The sequence below is a fragment of the Elgaria multicarinata genome, chromosome 21, assembly GCF_023053635.1.
Source record: "Elgaria multicarinata webbii isolate HBS135686 ecotype San Diego chromosome 21, rElgMul1.1.pri, whole genome shotgun sequence".
NCBI classification, from domain to species: domain Eukaryota; kingdom Metazoa; phylum Chordata; class Lepidosauria; order Squamata; family Anguidae; genus Elgaria; species Elgaria multicarinata.
In genome coordinates, this window is record NC_086191.1 from 4,339,704 (window position 1) to 4,364,878 (window position 25,175).

The window sequence follows — 25,175 nt, forward strand, 5'->3', positions numbered from 1 at the left end:
TTCCCCTCTTTCTTTTATCTTGAACTTTTCTTCTTAATCGTTGAATCCACAGATGAACAAATCATTTTTTTCCTAGTCCCTGCAAAAAGTCTGTAAGAGGTTTCCATTCAGTTAAAAACATAGCTGTTGGTTTTTCTCTAATTATTGACGTGAGTTTTGCCATCTCCGCCAACTCCACCGTCTTCAATAGCCATTCATCCATTGTAGACAATATTGAGCTTTTCCATTTTTGTGCATATAATAATCTCGCTGCCGTGTTCAGAGGAGGGCAACCAGGATGATCAGGGGTCTGGAAACAAAGCCCTATGAAGAGAGACTGAAAGAACTGGGCATGTTTAGCCGGGAGAAGAGAAGATTGAGTGGAGACGTGATCGCACTCTTCAAATACTTGAAAGGTTGTCTCACAGAGGAGGGCCAAGATCTCTTCTCGATCCTCCCAGAGTGCAGGACACGGAATAACGGGCGCAAGTTAAAGGAAGCCAGTTTCTGGCTGGACATCAGGAAAACTTCCTGACTGTTAGAGCAGTACGACTTATGATTTTATTAGAATGTAAGCCTATGCGGCAGAGTCTTGCTATTTACTGTTTTACTCTGTACAGCACCATGTACATTGATGGTGCTATATAAAATAATAATAATAATAATAATAATAATAATAATAATAATAATAATAATAGTAATAATACGACAATGGAACCAGAGACCTGGGGAAGTGGTGGTCTCTCTCCTTCAAGAGGCAGCTGGACAGCCATCTGTCAGGGATGTTTTAGGGTGGATTCCTGCATTGAGCAGGGGGTTGGACTTGATGACCTTTTAGGCTTCTTCCAACTCTACTATTCTATGATTCTATGATATATTAGAGTCTCATAGTTCCTTTTCATCTGATCATCCAAAGGAAGTATTCCAGCTTCAGTTGTGCACCTCTGTTTAGACAACGCAGCTGCCAGCTCACAGCTACATCCGGTCACGAAGTTGTGTATTTTCCCGGTCCTGTTTTACCACATATTTTCACTTTGCTCCGCTGTTGCCATGGTTCTCTGTGTGTGTTGTCATTGGTGGGATGAATACAGCTTTAGGATGGTGGGCATAATTTGGGTGCCGATTGACAGAAGGGAAAGTCCATGGGGTGGGTGGGTGAAGGGAGAGCAGAGGTCTAGCCATGTCTACTCGGAAGTAAGTCATTGTCGTCATTTGGTACTTTGGGAGTACAGAAGTAGAGGGTCTGCAGTTCAAAACTGCTATGTTGGGATCATAGAATCATAGAATAGCAGAGTTGGAAGGGGCCTACAAGGCCATCAAGTCCAACCCCCTGCTCAATGCAGGAATCCACCCTAAAGCATCCCTGACAGATGGTTGTTCAGCTGCCTCTTGAAGGCCTCTAGTGTGGGAGAGCCCACCACCTCCCTAGGGAACTGATTCCATTGTCGTACTACTCTAACAGTCAGGAAGTTTTTCCTGATGTCCAGCTGGAATCTGGCTTCCTTTAACTTGAGCCCGTTAATCTGAAGTAGGGATGGTCACATTCTCCCACACTAGGGAGAGATATACTGCATTCCTATTTAAATGGTAATAATTCTTTCCAAATTTGCATCTAGGCCTAGGCAAATAGGCCTAGGCAAAGTTTATGTAAATCGCTGCCTTCTCTTGTCCTTTTTTGTGTGTGTGTGGGGGGAGTGGTTCATAAGTAGCCCCCGCCCCAAGATGTGAGGTGTGGCAACCAGATTTAAAATGGGGGTTAGAAAAATCCCCGGCGGAGGAGAGGAACTGTTGGCAGCTGAGGGCAGATAGCTCTGTAGAGCCTCCAAGCTCAGGAGCAGTTTAGCTCTGAATCCCCGTTCCAGTGGTGGGCGGGACCAAAGGCAAAAAGGGGCGGGGCTGAAATAACAAGGTTGTTGTTATTATTATTATGGCTCTTACTGCGGGTAGCTCTTAAGAGAGGCTTTTCAATAGTTTATGATTGGGGATGACGACCCAAAAGTTTCGATTCGCTGAAACTAGGGTGGGACCAAGAGAAACTGAAATCCCATCTGGCTAACTCCAGTTGGACCTCAGATGGAGAACTCTAATTATTATATTTATTTATTTATTTATTTATGTATTACATTTTTATACCGCCCAATAGCCGAAGCTCTCTGGGCAGTTCACAAAAATCAAAAACACGAAGAGCATAAAAGCAACCAACAAATTTAAAACATTTTTAAACTTGTATACCGCCCCATAGCCGAAGCTCTCTGGGAGGTTCACGCAAGATGAAACATTTAAAAACAATATACAAAAATTAAAACCCACAAAAACACACAAAATGCGCATACAATTAAAACCACGGTAACAACTTTAGAAACGATGAGCCCAGAAAACAGACCCAGGCTCATTACGTATCGCTAAACGCCTGGGAGAAGAGAAAAGTCTTGACCTGGCGCCGAAAAGATGACAATATCGGCGCCAGGCGGGCCTCGTCAGGGAGATTGTTCCACAGTTGGGGGGCCACCACAGAGAAGGCCCTCTCTCTTGTTGCCAACCTCTGAGCTTCCCTCGGAGGAGGCACTTGGAGGAGGACCTTAGATGTTGAACGTAGTGTTTGGGTAGGTTCATGTCGGGAGAGGCGTTCCGTCAGGTATTGTGGTCCCAAGCCATGCTGGATCTCAGGTGGCCCAAATTATTGGGACTCCAGGTGGGTTTAAGAGCCAACACCTCTGTCCTAGAAACACTACCAAAAGATCTACAGCAACAAAGGGTGTAATCGTTTACACAGAAACAAGGACTACAACACCCAGCGTTCCCTGGCTTGGCCTGGCTTTGTAGGACTCCCCCCAACCCCATCTAAATGTGCCTAGGATTGCACCCTGAGACACCTGTTCTTTCTGTACAAATTGTTGAAAAAACATCCCAGAGGGCGTTTAATCTTTAAAGTACCATGTTGCGAAAGGGTTGCCTTCGTCATAAAACGAGATCAAAGGGGATTGACTTTCATTGTGAACGTTTAATAAGGGAGATGTTGTTGTTTTTCCCCCCATTTTAAGGGGTTGTTTCCAACCTTCTCTTTTGTCTCGGAATAAACCTCTTTGCCGGAGGATGCTTCTCCTGAAACTGGTCAGAACAAAAGCAGAGTCGGGAGATCAGGTTTCAGGGCGGGAAGAGAATTTGCCGCTCAGCCGGAATCTTTACCGGCTTAATCAGAATTTAATTCGCCTGGCCTAAGGCCAGAGGTGAAAAAAATGAAATAAGTAAAGTGGAGTAGCAGGGCATAAATGCGGCTGTTGAGTCAACTTTATTTTTATTCTTGTTTCTCTGTTCTTTCTGGTTTCTTTCAAAGGGCTCCACTCTGCATATACTCAGAGGAACTCTCTCCCTGCATCCATCGCTCCCTCTAATTCCAAAGTCCAGGCGTGGAGTGCCGTTGCTTATGTAGACAGGACGGCCCATGCACAAAAAGAAGACGTATCGGTGTGCCCAGGAGAAGGTTTGTAGAAGCACCAAGAAATCTTTAGGAATAAAAATCGAATGGGGGGTGGACCCCCTCAAAGAGCGGGGGCATTTACCATGGGGGCAGGATAAAGGCCAGCCAGCAAACTGGTTGACGGAAGAAATGGAATATTATCATAGAATCATAGAATCATAGAATAGCAGAGTTGGAAGGGGCCTACGAGGCCATTGAGTCCAACCCCCTACTCAATGCAGGAATCCACCCTAAAGCATCCCTGACAGAGGGTTGTCCAGCTGCCTCTTTAAAAGCCTATAAATAGAGATATACAAAAGTTCAAAGTATATTAAACATATTCCAATATTAAAACATGTAAACATTTAAAATGACAATTTTAAAAAGTCCTTGACACAGACGGAGGTCCAGTTCATTCGGCAAAGGTCTGCCGGAACAGAGAAGCCTTTGCCTGCCTCCTAAAGCACATCAGGGAGGGAGCCTGTCTGGCTTCCCTGGGAAGAGAGTTCCAGAGCACTGGAGCCACCACCGAGAAGGCCCTCTCCTGCGTTCCCACCAGGTGTGCCTGTGATGGTGGTGGAACTCAGAGAAGGGCTTCCCCTGAAGATCTTAAAACATGGGCAGGGTCATATGGTCTTTCTGATAACCCGGACCCGGACTGTATAGGGCTTTATAGGTCCTAACCAGTGCTTTGAATTGTGCCTGGAAACAAACTGGAAACCAGCGGAGCTGTTTTAACAGGGGAGTTGTATGCTGTATCATGTGCAGGGCTGGCGCTTCCATAGAGGCAGCTCAGGCGGTGGCCTAGAGCGCCAAGCAAACGAGGGTGCCGAACAGTGCACCCGGAAGCTCCTTTGAAGCCAGGACGCTGGGGTTGGAGGCGGAGGGTTCAGTATGGCGCGCCAGGAAGCCGTGCTGTACTGAAGCCTCTGCCCCGCCCCCCAACCCCAGTATCCTGGCTTCAAAGCCAGGAGCAGGCGCGGGGTGGGGCGGAAGCTTCAGTATGGCGCGCCAGGAAGCCACTTCCGGGCGCACCGCTTCGAAGACTCCGCCCCACCCCCCAACCCCAGCGTCCTGGCTTCAAAGCCGGGAGCGGGAGGGAGTGGCCGGGCAGGCAGGTGAGCGAGCGGGTGGGTGGTGAGCGAGCGGGCGGGTGGGTGAGCAAGTGGGCGGGCGGGCAGTGAGCGAGCGGGCGGGTGAGCAAGCGGGGCGAGCGAGCAAGCGGGCGGGCGAGCGGGCGGGCGAGCAAGCAGTGAGCGAGCGGGGCGGGCGGGCAAGTGGGCGGGTGGGTGGTGAGCGGGTGAGCAAGCGGGCGGGGTGAGCAAGCAGGCAGGCAGGCAGTGAGCGAGCGGGCGGGCGGGCAAGTGGGCGGTGAGCGGGTGAGCAAGCGGGCGGGTGAGCAAGCAGGCAGGCAGGCAGTGAGCGAGCGGGCAGGCGAGCAAGTGGGCGGGCGGTGAGCAGGTGAGCAAGCGGGCGAGCAAGCGGGCGGGCACGGGGTGGAGGCTTCAGAATGCGCCTGCCTAGGGCGCAATATAGTCTGGCGCCGGCCCTGATCATGTAAGATGATGGCAACTGTTAAGGGGTTGCAGGGACTTCAAGTTTCTAGTCCTGGTGGTCAGAAAATTGGCTGGCCTGGGGTCGACAATGCAAGGAGTCAAAACCAGGGGATGGCCTGGGTCTCATTTGTCCCTCTTCCGAGCTGCAATTTACACCCACGCTCCGTCCTGGGAGGCTGGTGAGCATCAAGTCAACCACCTGGGGTTGTTGACAGGTCCTCTGACATCGCGGGCTGTGCTGGTATCTGTAAGCAGCTGCAGGAGAGCAACGTTCTTTGGGGATGATTCGTGGCCGTGGCGATTTGGGGATGCAGAGAAGGAAGGAGAGGAATTAATCGGCGGAGTCCTGTTTATTTCTCCTTTTACGGCTGTGTATTTTCATGGCGTGGTTTGGCTTTTCCGTTTTAATGGAGATTCCGTGTTGGACCTGTGTTTTATTACGACCAGGCAGCTCACGTGCTGTTTGAAGGGACAAAGGTGGGATGGAAATTTCAATCGTAATACTCTCGTATGGTCGTGTAAGGCTTATTACTCGAGATCTACCGGCCCGATTTTGCTCATCTTTGTTTTAAACTGGAGCTTTGGCAGTGCGGTCCTGCAGGAAAGTTTGAAAGTTTGAAAACGTTCAAAGCGCGCGCTGCAACCGCCATTTATTTCCTCCACCCCAAACAGGCCGGGGGAGGCTCCTCCGCCAGCAGGATGATGGACAGCCCTGCTCGGCCAATCCGTGTGGCATGGAAGCAGGCTGTTGCCACCAGCAGGGAGGGGCGAAGGCAGCCCTTTGGGGGCGCGTGAAGAGAGGGGGCAGGGCCACACCGCATTCAAATTTCAGGGGGGGGATTCACTATGCACGGGCCATGTTGGCATTATTCATGGGGGAGGGCAGAAAACAGCAGGAAAGGAGCAGGACTATGTGCTTTTGTTTTTGAAGAAAGTGTTTAAACTCCCCATGGATCGTGGCCTCACTTCGGCTACGATCACGGCCATTTTTCAGCGCCGCCAAAGAGCATTTATGGAGCAGTGGAGAAGCAGGGCATGGGGCATGTTGCATCCATGCGCAGGCCTACGTGCGCCCACATTTAATTATTTTATTCCCCCCCCCCAAAAAAAAACCCACAGTCACAAACAAAAAGCAGGCCTCAGAGTCAAGGCCCTCTTCTTGGGGGATTTTACTTCTGGGGAGCAGAAGTGGGTGCTGTACAGTTGGTGCGCCGTACTCCAACTTATTACACAAGGGAAAACCGAAGGAAACGATCCGTGGGGAGAAGACGAACAAGATGTAGGGATGGCCCCCAATCTGGATGGCTTGAAAAGGGGGTTGGATAAATTCCTGGAGGAGGAGGCCGTCCCTGGCTCCTAGCCCTGATGGTTGTGTGCTATCTCCAGTATTCGAGGCAGTAAGCCTGTGTGCCCCAGTTGCTGGGGAACATGGGTGGGAGGGTGCTGTTGCACCATGTCCTGCTTGTTCCTCCCTGGCCGATGGCTGGTCGGCCACTGTGTGAACAGAGTGCTGGACTAGATGGACCCTTAGTCTGATCCAGCATCAGGGCTCTTCTGATGTTCTTAAGTTGAATGTTGAGAGTTTTCTCCCTCTCTCAAAGTACTAGAACCCAACAGGGTCATCCCATGAAGCTGATGGGTGGGAGATCCAGGACAAATAAAAGGGAGGACTTCTTCACACAGCCCATAGTTAAATTATGGAACTCACTACCACAGGATGTAGTGATGGCCACCAATTTGGATGGCTTTAAAAGGGGGTTGGATAAATTCCTGGGGGCAAAGGCTATCCATGGCTACTAGCCCTGATGGTTGTGTGCTATCTCCAGTATTCGAGGCAATAAGCCTGTGTGAACCAGTTGCTGGGGAACATGGGTGGGAGGGTGCTGTTGCACCATGTCCTGCTTTGTTGGTCCCTGGCCGATGGCTGGTTGGCCACTGTGTGAACCGAGTGCTGGACTAGATGGACCCTTGGTCTGAGCCAGCATCAGGGCTCCTCTGATGTTCTTAATGGTATAGCTGTGCTTCTATACAATTATTTAGAGCAGCGACGTCAAAAACAAACACAGCTGTAGTGATAGCTCAGCTCCGATCAGAGAAGGCACCCGAAGATATCTCTGTTTTAAATTTCGTACGCTTATCCTAAGGGAAGTGTGCTGAAAGTCCGGGTGAACGTTTCTTAACGTGAATGATCTACGGACACTTTGGGGGCTGGTATTAGTGAGTCCTCCCCCCCCCCCATCCACCCCATTAATTCCATTTCCGCTGGCGTAGGAATCCCGTAAGAGCCTCCTTGAACTTGCTGCAACTTGTTGAAAGAGTTTTTCTTTGGAGAAGGGCAGAAACGGCGAGTGAACCCATGGGTTGGAAAAAAAGCTTTCTTGTCGTTTTGGGAAGGGGGGGGGACTGCGCATTGGCGCAGAAGCGGAGCAGTAAGGGAGCATTTTTGATTTCGTGGCCGTTTTAACGAGACTTTTGATCTCATCCGAAACTTCCTCTCGATGAAGAATTTCATTCACTGTTGCACCTCTGCGTTAGGAAAAGCATCGCCTGTTGGATTCCTGCCTGCTGTCGGGGAAGCCCTACTGGGAGGAAATAAAAAAAAATCAGCAGACCTCCTGCAACATGAAAATAAGTCCTGCCCACCCACACACCCGGAGCATGTGCAAAGTGCTTCCCCCTTTCACCCTCGCAACCAGGACTGGTGGGAGCAGGCTGACCTCAGCGACGTTCTCGTATTTAGCAGACCTGGCGGGCTTGCTTCCTGGATCTCTTGTGGGAGCACCCAAGCCGGCGGTTCAGAAGCGACGGCCGACTGATAAAACAATTCACCCACCCACTGTGTGTACTCTGGGGCTAAACTTAGCACATTTTTGGCCTGGTTGCTTTCCTGCTCCCATTGAAAGGAAATATGGACAAAGTGAGTCACAGGCACTGAGAGAAGATATATACAGAGAGAAAGACAAGAAGAGGGAAAGGGGAACCTCAGGGCTCAGTTTGTGCCAAAGTTCTCCGAGACAATCTCTTTTCAGTGCCAGATCTCAAACCCAGAACATAGGAACTAAGAACCAACGAAAGCACCTCTGGGCATGTGCAGAGTGCATTCCTTTGCACCCTTAAGGCTGGTACATGCAAAGTTTTTCTATATTAGGGTTTGGGTCATAGAATCATAGAATAGTAGAGTTGGAAGGGGCCTCTAAGGCCATCGAGTCCAACCCCCTGCTCAATGCAGGAATCCACCCTAAAGCATCCCTGACAGATGCCTCTTGAAGGCCTCTAGGGTGGGAGAGGCCACAACCTCCCTAGGTCACTGGTTCCATTGTCGTACTGCTCTAACAGTCAGGAAGTTTTTCCTGATGTCCAGCCGGAATCTGGCTTCCTTTAACTTGAGCCCATGATTCTTTGTCCTGCACTATAAGATGATCGAGAAGAGATCCTGGCCCTCCTCTGTGGGACAACCTTTCAAGTATTTGAAGAGTGCTATCATGTTTTGTCAGGGAGGCGATTTTCAGACCGGAAGGTGGCGTTTCTAATGAGATTCGAACTCCAAACCTTTGAGATAGAAAGCGCTCCTCCCCCACCCCGGTAATTTATTTTCTCTTTGAAAAACTCCAAGTATATTATTCTGAGAGCCGGAGAATGTCCGGAGGAAAAAGGCGATTTCTCCCTCCTTCGGCGGGTAGAGCTGAAATGAAAGATCAATATGCCACCAGCTTCTGGGGCACACCTAAAAACGTGTAAACTTCTAGATAGGTTTTGGGGGGGGGTGCTGTGGCAGAAAATCCAAACGGCAGGACTGCCCCCCTCTCGCTAACTAAACCAGGACACAATCCCCCCTCGGAATACGACGCTGCGCAAACTCCATTTCGCTGGACAGGCGCCGTGCAGTCGCAGAATCTAGACGGCGGAATTGTCCACGGCCTTTTGGGAGATGTAGAAAAGGAGGAAATGGTCTCTATCAGACTTTCTCCCTCTTCCTCAATATGGCCAATTCTTTTCCCCCCCTCTGCCCGGCCTCTCGCTTCTTTTCTTGCCATTTCTGTACATCTCAACTGTAATCTTTTAAGAGCAGGTATTATAAATATTATTATTAACATTCCAGAAAAGGGAAGAAACTTTTTGCTAGAATAACCTTTCTTTCTTTCCTTTTTTTCTTCCTTCTCTCCCTCCAAGCCACCTGTTCCCCCAAAGTCTTCACGGAGGGCTCTCCAAGGCTTAACCCGCAAGCCACGGAGGTTCTGGGGTTTTTCTTGAACTAGCAATTGCAGAGCAATCCGTGCGCCACAGGCGATCACAAGGTCCGCCTTCTCACCCGCTCGCCACCCCTCCCGGCAATGACAGATGCAGGCAACAAAATATTCACGCTCCCCCAGCTTTTCTGCCCACAACGACAGGTTAGAACTGCCAAGAATCCGCCCCAAATGTTTAATCGCAGTACAGTGCAGAACGGGGAAAAGAGGTGGTTTTGTTATGATTAGAGATGCCTGGGGTCTTTTTTTGGTTAAATTACTCTGGATTTCAACAAGTGTGGTTTAAATCTTGATTAATAACCCTTTCATTAGGGTGATGGTGAATTGAAGCGAACCACGACTCCTCTTCTTGGCCAAAACGGCTCTCCGAAGCCCTGCATCTGGTCACTCTAAGTAAAGAGGGCAGGGCTCCTGCAGCTTTAACTGTGGTGATGAAGAGGGAATTTCACCAGGTGCTGCCTGCATACAAATGACCCCCTAATGAAATTCCCTTTTCAATACAACTGTTAAAGATCCAGGAGCCCGGTCCTCCTTTTCATAGGGTCACCCTAGTTTTAATTGTGTGTTTATCTTATTTCTATTTACTTGGGGAGAGCTGCACTGCTTCATCAGTAAGGCGTGGGCCGCACGGAAAGCGCACTTATGACCAAAATGCACAGCCATTCAAATATGCCACGCGCACCGGTCAGGATGGGACCCGCTTTGTCGCGCTGGACAGCAAAACAGGTGACATTTGAAGCACTCACAGGAAACCCAGGGGTGCCTAAGCATATATGCTTTTTACTGTATGCTTTTTAGCTGTACGCCGCCCTGAGATCTTAATGATATAGGGCGGGATATAAATGTTATAAATAAATAAGCCCCCAAAACGTGGCAAGGAAAACAGCAAATATAAAGGCATCACATTGTTCCGTTCACTTCTATTTCATCTTGCAGCCGATTCTTTGGACGACGGGCTCCAGGAAAAAGGGCCATCTTTGTGCCACGAAAACTGAGATGGATGTTTGACAGAGTCCCCAGCCCCGTTTTCGGGTCCCCGTTTTGAATTGTTGGAGAGGGGCGCAGTGCCTCCTGTCCAAATTCCACTGCTGCTTGGTTTGCCGAGCAAAGGAGACGGCGCTGCTCCAGTCCGGCCTTTATGCACAGAGGTGCGTAAGAACGGATTCGCCTTGCGTCCAAAACACACAGCACCTCGACCGGGTGCAAGGGGTGGGGGATCAACATGGAGAGAAGCCCTTGACCCAAGGGGTCATTTGGAGGACTTCGTGACTAAATAATTCTCAGGGACTCTGTCTGCCTAGCAGCATCCCAAATTCATTTTCCTAAGCCCAGATCCCCGAAGGCCTGGTTTTCATCGCTGAAGGCACTCTGTACATGCTCTCAGCTGTTCTCTTGACAGTGCGGATGGCCTGGTCAAAGCGAGTGATTGAGAGAAAAACCTGGGCGGCTTCCAGGCAGTGATTGATGATGGATTCGGCACGGCTGGTTTGCTGACTCATATTTTGCACAAGTTCCGCACGACGGCGTCACCGTGTCATGCTCAGCTCATCCTTTTTCCTGAGGTTTTCTCCGTCTTTTGTCCTGACGTGGAAAATCCATGAAACCTTCCATGTGCGGTCGTCCTTTGGTGCCATGCTGGCTGGGAAATGCCGGGAATTGCCGGACTTTTTCCAAACATACGTAGGATCGCGCCTTTAGCTGTCTTTCCACAAGCACAAAGACGAAGGCAAACCTTCCTAATCTTCTCTGTATGTGTAAAAAAATAAAACTCTGCCATATCAGGAAGTGGGGGAAAAGAATGTCTGGTTTTGATTGTCCTCTACTTAATGTGTTAGTTTGGGGGCTGCAGCGCCGTGCCACAATTTGGGATGCCACATTTTCTAAACCTTTGCTCTTGCTAAGTCCTGCAGGCGCTCTCCTGAGTTTGACCGGCGCCTTGTTTATTTGTAAACTCACTTAAACGTTGCAGAAACGGTTTAAGTTCTTCTGTGAGCTCTTCCCCCAGAGGAAAAGAATCCCAGATAGGGGCTCAACCCTGGTCGAAAAAGTGGGGGCGCGTGTAATGCTATCTCCGCTAACTCCTCCATGGAGCCCCTTGGCTGGTCACGCAGGAACGTGACCAAGAAACTTAGCCTGGGAAATGTTTTTAGCTAAGAATGCCAAGTCTTCCTCCTCCTCTTCCTCCTCCTTTTTAAAGAAAGTCAGGCAGGGTAAGAACTTGGAAGGCCGATGGAATAGAGGATTTCCCATCTATGTCATGAAAGACAGTGTGGTGTAGTGGTTATAGTGTTGGAGTAGGACTCGGGAGATCTTGGCCATGAGGCACACTGGATGATTTGTTGAGCAAGACCCTGTCTCTCAGCCTAGCCTATCTCACGAGGTTGTTGTGAGGATAGAAACAGAGAGGAGCATGACCCGGTTAAGACGTCAGAACATCAGAAGAACCTTGCTGGATCAGACCGAGGGTCCATCTAGTCCAGCACTCTGTTCACACAGTCATCGGCCAGGGATGAACAAGCAGGACATGGCACCAGAGCACCCTCCCACCCATGTTCCCCAGCAACTGGTGCACACAGGCTTACTGCCTCGAATACTGGAGGTAGCACACAACCATCACGGCTGGTAGCCACTAACAGCCTTCTCCGCCAGGAATTTATCCAACCCCCTTTTCAAGCCATCCAAATTGGTGTCCGTCACCACATCTTGTGGTAGTGAGTTCCATAGTTTAACTCTGCGCTGTGTGAAGAAGTCCTTCCTTTGATCTGTCCTGAATCGCCCACCAGTCAGCCTTTGGGTTCTAGTTTTTTTGAGAGAGGGAGAAAAATGTCTCCCTGTCCACCTTCTCCACACCAGGCATCATTTTGCACACCTCTATCCTGTCTCCCCTCAGCCTCCTTTTCTCCAAGCTAAACAATCCCAATTAATGTAACCTTCCCTTCTCGGGGAGATGCTCCAGCCCCTGGATCGGTTTAGTTGCCCTCTTTCCAACTCTATAATATCATATATATATTTAGGTGTGGTGACCAGAAGTGTACACGGTATTCTAAGTGTGGTCGCACTTTGGTTCCTTGCGAGAGGAGAAAAGGTGGGATATAAATGTAAGAATTAAATAAATCAGACGTTGAAAAACCAGGGCACAGCTGTAGGAATCCAGCCAGGTTGCCGGGGAGGGGGACACCCCCAGTTTCGCCAGCCACGAGTCAAATTAATTGGGTCTAAAGTGCCCCGAGCGAGAGACGTCCAGCGAATCCCTGGGGCGCAGCACTCTGTGTTCCCTCAGGCGACCATGAACCCTGTCAGGGCTTATTTGAGGCCTAGTCAGAGTCGCTTTCATCGGCTGATGGAGCGTGAGACCAGCCAAGTCGAAATTCGTACACAGAGCCTCTTAGCAAAAGACTAATTAACGGCTACAGAAAATGCCAGGGCAGGAGGACAGGAGTTGCTTCCAGCCCGTGGGAGATAATTCTCTGTGGCTTTTTTCAGCCGGGCAGACATAACAAGTGTCCGCGGAGTCTGGCCAGGCCAAATTTGGCAGCTTCCTTTTGATTTGTGGGTTTTAGCCGGGATTAGCAGCACTCCCCCACCCTCCACCAGCCAGCAAATATTCCAGTATAAAAAGGGGACGGGAGCGAAAGTCTGCCGGTGTCCCTAGGTGGGAATTGGCAAGCCGTTTTGCCAGCGCCGCCGAGGTGTGTGTATACGCATGGATCTGGCCCGTGCCCGTCCTCATGCCAGGCGGCTTTCTTTTAGAAAACGCACCAATGCATGACGGCTCCGGTAATCCATCTCAGCCAGGTCTTAATTATTACATATAAACAGCTTGGGACCTCGATACTTGAGAGAGCGCCTCTCCTTATATATGCCTGCCAGTGACTTGAGATCTGTTGCAGGAGCCCTTCTCTGCATCCCACCAATGCAACATATACGCTATGATGGGACAAGGGAGAGGGCCTTCTCTGTGGTGGCCCCCCGACTGTGGAACGCCCTCCCCTTGGAGGCCCGATTAGCGCCAACATTGATTGCATTTTGACGCCAAGTAAAAACATGGCTTTTTAACAAAGCCTTTGATGGTTAAACTCACTGGCACATTGTTTTAACTGCTTTTAAATTATATATTGTTTTAACTTGGATCATTGTTTAATTTGTTTTTAACTGTGCATATTTATTGTTTGATACTGTGTGTTTTTATCTGTACGCAGCTCTGAGATCTTAATGATATAGGGCGGGATATAAATGTTTTAAATAAATAAATAAATAAATTTCTAGGAAACGAGGTTTCTGAAAACAGGAGAGAGATAGGATTGAGTTTCTGCTTGTGGGTCCCTGGCCAAGAGCTGGCTGGCCACTGTGTGAACAGAGCCCTTTTCCATCTATAAGGTTCACAAAGTATTTCAGTCTCTAAACCAATGCTCACAGCGGTTACAATTGGAGGTCTTAATCCTGATAAGAGAAACGGTCTTTTCTGAAGTGTCACTACAAGAGAGGGCAGGGCTCCTGCAGCTTGAACTGTTGTGATGAAGAGGAAATTTCACCAGGTTCTCCATATATACAAATGACACCTGCTCAAATTCCCTTTTCTATGCAACTGTTAAAGATACAGGAGCCCTGTCCTCCTTTTCATATGGTCACCCTATTACTGAGATGTTCCTCCGTTCTGATGTTACGGTTCCTTGTGGTTTTTTCCTACACAGTATGACAAAGACCACCATAAATTTGCTATTGCATGTCGTGAAATCTCTTGGGGCGTATCCTTTCCCATCTGTAAGGTTCACAAAGTATTTCAGTCTAAATCTATGCTCACAACGGTTACAATTGGAGGTCTTAATCCTGATAAGAGAAACGGTCTTTTCTGAAGTGTCACTCTTGACTGACCAACCCCCTAAATTTTTAGCTCTTTTAAAAACCATGTATGTTTTTTTTTCCTCTTTACGTCCAACTATATCTCTTAACAAATACAAGTATTTATTAATGGGATGTTTTATAAAGCCAGTAATGTTATGAAAAGGTAAACTACATGCGATTCTATTGCTGGGTCATTTCTGTTTGGGGAACTTCACCAGATTTGTCAAGAGACTAGAAAATATGGATTGTCCTTGTACTGAGACACAGTAGTAGTAAATCCAGAAACATATATATGCAAATATAAAAGAATTTACACTCAAGTTTCCTAATTTACAGAGAAAGCAAAAATCAACTCTTCTTAGCAGAGTTAGCTCCTTGCAAAGGGGAATGTGGGTCGGGAGACATTTTTTTCCCTCTCTCAAAATACTAGGACCCAAAGGGGTCGTCCCATGAAGCTGATGGGTGGGAGATTCACGACAGATAAAAGGAAGGACTTCTTCACACAGCGAAGAGTTAAGTTATGGAACTCACCACCACAAGATGTAGTGATGGCCCCCAATCTGGATGGCTTGAAAAGGGGGTTGGATAAATTCCTGGATCCATGGCTCCTAGCCCTGAGGGTTGTGTGCTATCTCCAGTATTCGAGGCAATAAGCCTGTGTGCACCAGTTGCTGGGGAACATGGGCAGGAGCGTGCTGTTGCACCATGTCCTGCTTTATTGGTCCCTGGTCGACAGCTGGTTGGCCACTGTGCGAACAGAGTGCTGGACTAGATGGACCCCTGGTCTGATCCAGCATCAGGGCTCTTTTTACGTTCTTATGCTGGAAAATTTACTTCTAGGGCTTGTCTATATGCCATAAATACCCTGTCGAGGCTGTTCAGTTGCGCCAGGTCATTTACGTGACGCCAAAACTGTGCTGATGTACTGTGACGTTTTCCATTGCTCCGATGTCACCGCAATGGTTTCCCGTCTGTCAGGGGTGGCTTCAGTTCTGGTTTTGGAAACGGGTGTTCCTAGGGGCGGATCCCAGCACAGGAAAGGCGGGGCAGGAGGAGAACTTCACAATGTAATAATGGCCACCGTGGCGCTGTGAAAGTTGGAGAACGAAAGTAAATGAAGTTCAGATATTTGGTTGTTGTTTATTCGTTCAGTCGCTTCCGACTCTTCGTGACTTCATGGACCAGCCCACGCCAGAGCTTTCTGTCGGCCGTCGCCACCGCTAGCTCCCCCAAGGTCAAGTCTGTCACCTCCAGAATATCATCCATCCATCTTGCCCTTGGTCGGCCCCTCTTCCTTTTGCCTTCCACTTTCCCTAGCATAAGCCTCTTCTCCAGGGTATCCTGTCTTCTCATTATGTGGCCAAAGTACTTCAGTTTTGCCTTTAATACCATTCCCTCAAGTGAGCAGTCTGGCTTTATTTCCTGGAGTATGGACTGGTTTGATCTTCTTGCAGTCCAAGGCACTCTCAGAATTGTCCTCCAACACCACAGTTCAAAAGCATCTATCTTCCTTCGCTCCGCTTTCCTTATGGTCCAGCTCTCGCAGCCATAGGGTACTACGGGGAATACCATTGCTTTAACTATGCGGACCTTTGTTGTCAGTGTGGTGTCTCTGCTCTTAACTATTTCATCAAGATTTGTCATTGCTCTCCTCCCAAGAAGTAAACATCTTCTGATTTCCTAGCAGAGTTGCCATAAACAAATAAATAAATCCCGATTTCCCCAGTCCCTTGATATTTGCGCCTCATTCCCACTGTCTAACAACGGCGCTGTGGTTTTTCCCAGGCTGGGCAGCCCACGCTCCTTCCGTGTAACTTTTTCCATGCTACTTCGCATGAGCAATGCTGTGGTTTTGTGGGAAATCCGGAGTTGTATAGACATGGCCCTAGACAATGCCTGCAGTGGCTGTGGTCATTCAGGTGCAAGGGACATTACCAGAAGCACATTTTTCTTCTATTATTCGTTCATTTATTTAACTTGTGAGTCACCTTGGGTGATGCGCACGAATACCAAATAAATTGCAAGAAAACCCAATGAAAACCCTGGGCGTGGTAATGGACTGGATGAAGGCTAATAAACTGAGACTCAGTCCAGACAAGACGGAGGTACTGTTAGCAGGTGGTTCATCTGTCCGGCGAGGTGATGTTTGCCCTGTCCTGGACGGGGTTGCACTCTCCCTAAAGGATCGGGTCTGTAGTTTGGGGGTGCTCTTGGATCCAGAACTGTCACTTGAGACACAGGTGAACTCAGTGGCAAAGAGCACCTTTTATCAGCTTAGGTTGATATACCAACTACGCCCTTATCTGGACAGAGATAGCCTAGCTACAGTGATCCATGCTCTGATAACCTCTCGCTTGGATTACTGCAATGCGTTATACGTGGGGCTGCCTTTGAAAATGGTCCGGAAGCTTCAGCTGGTACAAAACAGGGCAGCCCGTTTACTAACAGGGACTGGCCGGCGAGACCACATCACGCCAGTCCTTTTCCAGCTTCGTTGGCTGCCAGTCCAGGTCCGGGCCCAATTCAAAGTGCTGGTATTGACATTCAAAAGCCCTAAACGGTTTGGGGCCAGGTTATTTGAAGGAACGCCTCCTCCCATATGTACCTACCCGGACCTTAAGATCATCCACACGGACCCTTCTCCGTGAGCCCCTGCCAAAGGAAGTGAGGCAGGTGGCTACTAGGAGGAGGGCCTTCTCTGCTGTGGCACCCCGGTTGTGGAATGAGCTCCCCAGAGAGGTCCGCCTGGCGCCTACACTGTACTCCTTTCGTCGCCAGCTGAAGACCTTTTTATTCTCTCAGTATTTTAACACTTAATTTTAACTTAAATTTAAATTTTACTGTTCAATTTCTGTATTTTAATCTTCTATCAGTTTCTGCTGCGTGGTTTTATCCTGGTTGTGCTTTTTATACTGTATTTTGTATTTGTGTTTTTAGACTGTTGTTTGTTTTATTATGGTTTTAATTTTTTGCGAACCGCCCAGAGAGCTTCGGCTATTGGGTGGTATAAAAACGTAATAAATAAATAAATAAATAATCTGGAAACAGAGGAACACGAGGATAACGGGGCGAAAAGCCTCAGAAATGGCCCTAAAAAACCAAGGTTGTAAAAATATCCACAGAGGTCCAAACTGCTGTAAGGCACAACTTTGAAGATAAAGCCGGGGGAGCGGAGTGCAGTGAGCAAAGCAAAAGGCCTGAAAGGCTTAAAAGAAAGTTCTTTGCTGGTGGACTTCTCTGGGGAGAGCGGTTCACAGTTAGTAAGGCAGGAGGGGCTACGACTGAAAAGGACCCGTCAGGAGTAGCTGGTGGACGATTCTCAGGCTGTGAGAGCCCTGCTGGAAACAAACCAAGAAACACAAGTTTTGAGGGTAATCCCTGATGATAAGCTTTGGCTCAGATTAAAATCTGGCTCACTGTCTGTTTCCTTCTCCTCCCCAGCTCTTAAAATCATGAGATAGTAAGGAGATCAAAAGAATCCCTTCCTTCCAGCCTCCTCCTCTTCCTTCTCGCCAACCTGCATCAATCAAAAGGCTGACCAATATTTGTTTGTTTGTTTATTTAGTTAAAGTACGTCTCGCCTGCTCCACAGCCCCAAAAAGGCTCCTGGAATGGCTAATAATAATAATAATAATAATAATAATAATAATAATAATATACTATATTTATTTCTTACCTGCCTCTCCCTCTGGATTGAGGCGGGAAACAACATAATATTTTATAATACAAAACATTATAAAATGCATAAAACTGATTAAAACATATAACAACTAATATATTATTAAAATAACAGTCCTAAAATTCGACTGGGTAGGCCTGCCGGAAGAGATCAGTCTTTATTGCTTTTTTACATTCAGAAAGACTATTGAGATTGAGTTGGCGGATCAATCCCGGCAGGCCATTCCACAGTCTGGGAGCGGCAGAAGAGAAGGTCCTCTGGGTAACAGTTGTTTCTAGTTTTTGATGGCTGGAGTAAATTCTCCCCAGAGGACCTGAGTGTGCGGGGTGGATTGTATGGGAGAAGGTGATCCCGCAGGTAACCTGGACCCAAACCATGTAGGGCTTTAAAGGTAATAAATAACACTTTATACTTCGCCCGGAAACGAATTGGCAGCTAGTGTAATGATTTTAAAACTGGTGTAATATGGTCACCCCTAGATGTACCGGTGACCAACCTGGCTCAGTCAGTAAAATGAGGGAGTCTCCCACATGCAGGTTTACAATGTAAAAAGACACGATGCGAAAGGAAAAGGCAATGCGGAGGGCAGAGGAAAAAAAGCGAGTGGTCTTTCAGTGTGGCTGGTGGAAAGGCCCCATTTCTTCCCTCTCGTGACTGTACGACGCAAAGCAGCACACCTGTCAACATTATGAAGGAGTCATCCCATGCCACTTTTCTTGTTTCTGCCTGCCTGGCAAAACTTAGCTGCTGAAATACTCTCTTTTACACACACACACACACGGAAAGTGCAAGAGCTCTGCTCTCCTTCATGGTTCCATGGTCTTAGCACTTGGAATTCTCTGAAGGGGCGGGCGATTGAAGCTTAAGATCGCACATCTCCTGGTGAAATCATGCGATCTGCTCCTACAATCTGTTCCCAATTATTGCAAGGCGGGAGGGGTGAGGATTTGAACAAATCTTTGCAAATCTCACGGAACTGCTAGGAATGTTACCGGACTTAAGAAAAGTGAAAACTTGCCTGACTTAGCTGAGAGAGAGAGAGAGAGAGAGACCCGTAAAAACAATGGGATATATGTCTGAGTAACCATGCCAAGGACTGCGTAAAAACACACCCACCCAAAGTGTTCTTTAAAAATATGCTGCTCCAATTCTTTGATTAAACATTGCAGCTTTAGGTTAAGAGTGCTTTCAGATGAGGTTTTTACATTCCCAGACAGGCTTCAGAATCATCCGAAGGGCTGCGGATCAATTTGACCCACTTTGGATTCAGACCGAAGCAGTCTGAATCCCAATTCGGTTTGGAAGTCAGATCTGGAGCTGAAGTGGTGCACAGCCCTATTTTATATGCCATCATCGCCTTGTTTCATTCACAGAATTTGACGACAGGTGGAGATGATGACGTCGACCTGTAACCTTTTTTGCATTTGCCCAGAATCTTTTTCTGTCTTTTTTCTGAATACAGGGAAACTATCAAGAAAGACAAAACAGAATAGTGGCACGTTGTCAGGAATGCTTTAGGGTGGATTCCTGTATTGAGCAGGGGGTTGGACTTGATGGCCTTGTAGCCCCCTTCCAATTCTGCTATTCTATGAGTCTATGATTCTATGAATTGGTAGCGCTAGGAACCCTCTGTCTGGAAGGACCCTAAGAGCATCAATCACACGGAGAAAAATCGTGTTTGCTTACCGTCGCTTCTCCGCCCACGTGTTTGTCCCTCATGAAGTAAACAATGTGGGCGGGGCCCATTCAGTGGGCCGTTTTGATCACTTCTCCTGCACACAGCAGGAGATACCGGCAAGTTCCATCCTTAAAAATAAGTTGGAATTACCAGGGTCTTTCTTTGCCGCACTGAGAAGGCTAGAAGGGACGGGAGGCGTGCGGGAGGCAGACGTCATTTGAAGCACCCGTGAAAATCCGTGAGTGCCCAGGAACGAGCGTGGAATAAAACGCTTGTCTGATGGCGCTCTAAATCTACCACGATATACCAGTCCTTCGGTTGCAAATGTAGCTGTTGGCCTCTGTTGACACATCTTTTAAATTTAGCCTTTTAATTGTGCAATCCTATGCACGTTTAGACAGAAAAAAGCCCTACAACTCTCAGCATGCTAGCTAGGGAGTTCTGGGAATTATAGGACTGGTTTTTTTTTTCTTGACTGGTCAGTGCTGGGAGTGGTAGGACTTTTTTCTCTCCAAACATGCATAGGATTGAGCCCTATATTAAGGAGTCGTTTTAGGCTGCAATGCCACACTGACTTACTCGAGAGAAAGACCCAGGTGCTTTACGTGGGGCTGCCTTTGCAGGAGGTTTGGAAGCTGCATCATGGGGAAAAGGGAGTAGCTAGAATGATAATTCAGACCAAAAGATCCCAAGATATAATACGGATCCTGGCCTGCTTGCACCGGCTGCTTGGATATATCTGATTCAAGGTACCGGTTTTAACATATAAAGCTTTATACTGCTCAGGACAGGACCACAACACCTGACATAGCGCCTCTCTTGGTATGAACCTACCTGTAATACTACAGTCAACATCAGACACCTTCCTTGGAGTGCTTCCTCCTACGGAGGTTTGGAGGGTGGAAACAAGTGAAAAGGCCTTCTCTGTGGCGGCCCCCCAATTGTGGAATGATCTCCCAACTACCTGGCACCTGGTTAAAACTATCCTGTACTCCCAGGCGTTGGACGACATGTGACAGGATCTACACCAAGCAGGATATAACACTTTTAAAACAGTATGAAAACGGCATATGTAATGTGTCCTGGGCCTGAACAGTTGTCAGAACCCTTATAAACCGTTATAAGCAGTAGTTTAGATCCTGCCTCAGTTGTTTTATCAGATCCCGGGTTTTCATTGTACCTTTTTTTTTTTTAGCTGTTTAAACTGTTTTTAACTTTCATGGTTCTTTTGTATTTTTTGTGAATTGACCAGAGAGCTTCGGGTACTAGGTGGTATAGAAATAAAATACATAATTAAAATCACATCATCATCTAGCAGGGACTTACTTCTGAGTAGGCCCATAGAAGATTGCGCTGTTATTGTTTTAATGTTTACTATTTTGAATGCTCTTGCTTTTTACAGTATCTTTTTAAATTGTGGCACACCGTTTTGAAGGCTTTTTAGCAAATAAGGCCAAATAAATATTACTAATAAATAAATGCAGTCCTATTAAAATAATCTTTCTTTTCTTCTTTGGTTTACATTTCTTTCTTTTACCATTAAATTGCTCTGAAGTGACCCCCTCCGTTCCTTTTGTGGACAACTTCGAATTTTCAAAGGGGTGTGACTGAGTTTTATAACTGCTTTGACATCATGGGACCCCCCCTCTCTATCTTCTTTTCCTAGTACTTTTGTAAAACCTTCACACATGACTGTCACAATTCCTCTTGCCAAGAGCCTGGACATATTCCGGAAATGTTGTAAAACCACCTTGCTGGGAATGATCGTCGGTGAGTACAAGATGTTTCACTTTATTTTCAGCGGTTATTTCCTATTTCCCTTTCTGAGTCAGTATTTGAATTGTTTTGAATTCTGTTTTAATGCATTTGTTTTATTATTGTTTTAATCAAGTTTTATTTGTGGTTGTCAGCGGCCTTGAGTGCCATTTTTCTTGGTAGAAAGCCAGGGCACAAATCAAGTAAATAAATTATAATATTAAGTGAGGTTTACATTTGAGTGAGGTTTTGGCCCCAAACACTTAAATTACTGCTCAGGAATCTGCCTACTTCTGCTTTGCTAATTACCACCATTCCCAAGTTACGTGTTTCCCTGATTTCAATTATTTTATTTATATCCAAGAATTAATAAAACCTGCTTCTCTACCTGGGGATAAACAAAGCATTTTACAGCCGAGTAAAGAAAAAAAGGAAGGGGGGAAAAAGCGAAAGACAAGTCTTAAACTTTTTAGAATCACAACGACATCAATAATAAACCGGTTAGAAAAACGATGGCAGAAATAATCCCATGAGTTAAAAGGAAAAGCACAATTCGAAACACAAAATATTTCTTTGTTAAAATACTTACCTCTCTTGGAAAGAAACAGCCTTTATGTGTAAAATAGTGAAAAACAGCAACAGGCAGAAAGGCAGGAAAACAGCAAACACCAGTAATAAACACAGAGATAATTAATTATTTGCGGATACGCTGTCACTGTCATCTGCAGATATATATAGAGAGATCTCTACATGGCAGGGACTTTCATAGCTTGGGTCCCACTGCTGAGAAGGCCCTGTAGTTAACGCTTATCAATCTCACATCAGATGATGGGAAATGCTTTAAAAACCAAAGGGTGTGAGAAAGATCGTGCCATGTCCTTTCCAACAAGTATATGAGAAGACACCCCATCCCCACATAGAATCATAGAATAGCAGAGTTGGAAGGGGCCTACAAGGCCATCGAGTCCAACCCCCTGCTCAATGCAGGAATCCACCCTAAAGCATCCTGACAGATGGTTGTCCAGCTGCCTCTTGAATGCCTCTAGTGTGGGAGAGCCCACAACCTCCCTAGGTCACTGAACAACCAATGCTGCATCAGACCGAATCCAGCACTCTGTTCACACAGTGGCTAACCAGGGTCAACACAGGTGTCAACAAAGCAGGGCACGGTGCAACAGCACCCTCCCGCCCATGTTCCCCTACAAATAGTGTACAGATAGGCTTACTGCCTCTGATATTGGAGGTGGCACATAGCCGTCAGGACTAGTAGCCTTTGATAGCCTCCTCCAGGAATTTATCCAACCCCCATTTCAAGCCATCCAAATTGGTAGCCTTCACTACATCTTGTGGTGGTGAGTTCCATTTATTTATTTATTTATTTATTTATTTTTATCTTATTATTGCATTTATATCCCACCTTTTTTCCTCCAAGGAACCCAAGGTACATAATCTGCCTCCTCTTCATTTCATCCTCGCAACAACAACCCTGTGAGGTAGGTTGGGCTGAGAGTCTGTGACTGGCCCAAAGTCACCCAGTGGGGTTCCCAACTCCCAGTCCAACCCTTTAGCCGCTATGCCGCACTTCCATAGTTTAAATATGCGCTTGTTGTGGATTTTGGCCCCAGATACAATTTCATGGTATGCTTCCATCTCATCCTGGATTCTCCTTCAGTGTCTGTGCCCAGTGAAATTGACAAGAGTCAAGGGGAAAGGCCTGTCAGTTTCATTTTTAAATTCTCTTTTGCCCTGGCTTTCACACATGTTCCTTTGAAGGTAAAACAAAAGTGCCCTCTCTGCCCAATCTGGAGCGAAAGCAGCATCACTAAAAGTATCAGCTGAGTTGTTTAACACAATCCTGATGTTCTTATTATTTTATGGGATGGTTGTATTTTAATGAATAATTGTTTCAGCTGTTTTTAATTCTATGGCATGTGGCTTTGAACGCTTGCCGTGGTTGCTATTGAGAAAGGCGCCGAAGAAATTTAATTAATAAATAATACTCTCAGACGGTAGTTTTACATGTTTTTTCTCCCGCTACACGTCTGGACAACCACTGTCCCTGGATGCATTATGGCTTAAAAATACTTCTTTAGAATTGATTTCGGTAGGGTGGACAGGAAAGGGAAGAAAAAAATCAATAGTCTTTTGGGTTTTGTTATTGAGAGTCAAGCGAAAGAGAAGAAAAAGGCGGTGTGAAAGGACCTTCAGTTTCCTTGCTGTACAAGTTATACCTCTTTGGTTGCACGCTGGTCAAGCAGGTTTTTGGTTGCACTGTGGTCAAGCAGGTTTTTGAAATGATACACTCAAATCTGTTTGACCAGAGGCCTGGCTGGCATGACCGTTCACGCGATGACCCAGGAGCGATCCCTTTTTCGTACGGCGTCCCACAGGGTGGCCCCAAGTCATTTTGCTACCTGAAGTGAAAGACAAGATCCCCCCCCCCCAAAAAAAACAACAACAACCCACCACCACTCTGGCATTCCACGTTACAGAAGCCAACTAGAACAGCGGTTGAATTTTTCTTTTCACATTGGTGATGGGACCGTATCTTTCTGCCACCCCCAGTATCTGCCACCTGAGTCAGCTGCCTCACTCTGCCTCATGGCAGGGCCGGCTCTAGCCTCCAACCTAGCTCAAAGTGGGGGCAGAAGTAGAATTAATTTCCTTGTGGGTGCAGGCTGCAAAATAAATGTTTCTTACGCTTCCCTAATCTGAGTCTGACTGCATTTTAGGCATATGTTCTTTCTGTCTTTAATTAAGAACATTAGAAAAGCGCTGACGCTGGATCAGACCAAGGGTCCATCTAGTCCAGCACTCTGTTCACACAGCGGCTGACCCCTCCAGCTGGACATGAGGCAACAGCACCCTCCCGCCCATGTTCCCCAGCAACTGGGGCACACAGGCCTACTCTTAGGTCAGTGTGTGTATCGGATTGCCGCTTTCAGTCCCGTGGATTTCAAGCAGGAGAGTTAAGGCTGTGATCCCTCATGTGCTTATCTGGGAGCAACCTAGAGGGACTTACTTCTGTGTAAACATGCCTGGATCTCCCTTCCATTGAATGTAAAACCCCTGAGAACAACTTGGGAGTGGCTTAAATTGAACTGAAACCAGTGAAAAAACATGCATTAAACCTGTATCTTTAGGTCGGCGCTTAACTTGGATGCATACTTTGACTCGGAAGGAATCCCCTTTGGGAATTCAGCCTTCTTCAACTGGGGAGCGGAGCAAAGGGTAGGCTAGACGCTGTAGGTGCCTTTGGCTTGTTTGGTGAAGCCACCCTTTTATAGCGGCCTGTGAAAGATGCAATGCTGGCTGGGGATTATGGGACCTATAGTCCTACACATCTGGAAAGTGCCTTAAGTGTTTTTAAGTTCCACTGATTTCAAGGGCAGAGAGGTCAGGCTGGGTGTGAAAGTTTGTTCTGAAGTAATGATCCCCCCTCTCTCCTTCTTCCCCTTCCTTTTATTAATTTGTCTGTCTCTTTCTTTCCTTCTATTTCTCTCTCTTTCCTTCCTTCTTCTTTCCTTTTCTTTTCCCTCCCTTCCTTTTCTTAATTTTTATGTGTTTCTCTCTTTCTTCCCCCTCCCTTCTCTTCCTTTCTTTCCTTTCATAATTTCTGCCTGCTTCTCTCTCTCCTTCTTCTGCTTTCCTCCTCTTTCCTCCTTTCTTTCTTTCCTTCCTTTCTCTTTCCTTCCTCCATTTTCTTAATTTCTCTATTTCCTTCCTTCCATCTTTCTTTTCTTCCTTCTCCTCTTTCCATCCTTCCCCTTCCTTAATTTCTGTTGCTCTCTTTCCTTCCTTTGCTTTCCTTCTCTTTCCTTCCTTCCCTCCTTTCTTAATTTCTGTTTCTCTCTCTTCCCATTCCTTTCTTTCTTTCTTTCTTTCTTTCTTCTTCCTTCCTTCCTTCATTCTCGTTTTTCCTCTTCCCTCCCTCCGTCCCTTTCTTAATTTCTCTCTCTCTCCTTCCATCTTTCTTTCCTTC

The 25,175-nt window shown here is 47.1% G+C and overlaps 1 protein-coding gene across 1 annotated transcript in view; it reads left to right on the plus strand.

The window, feature by feature from the left end:
• Positions 1-25,175, plus strand: part of ADAMTSL4 (ADAMTS like 4) — a 130,339-nt gene that overhangs the window by 13,106 nt on the left and 92,058 nt on the right. Inside the window, exons 3-4 of the mRNA XM_063145710.1 lie at positions 3,314-3,460; positions 21,105-21,208. The gene's annotated coding sequence lies outside the window, so the exon portion shown is untranslated. The remainder of the gene's footprint in view (positions 1-3,313; positions 3,461-21,104; positions 21,209-25,175) is intronic.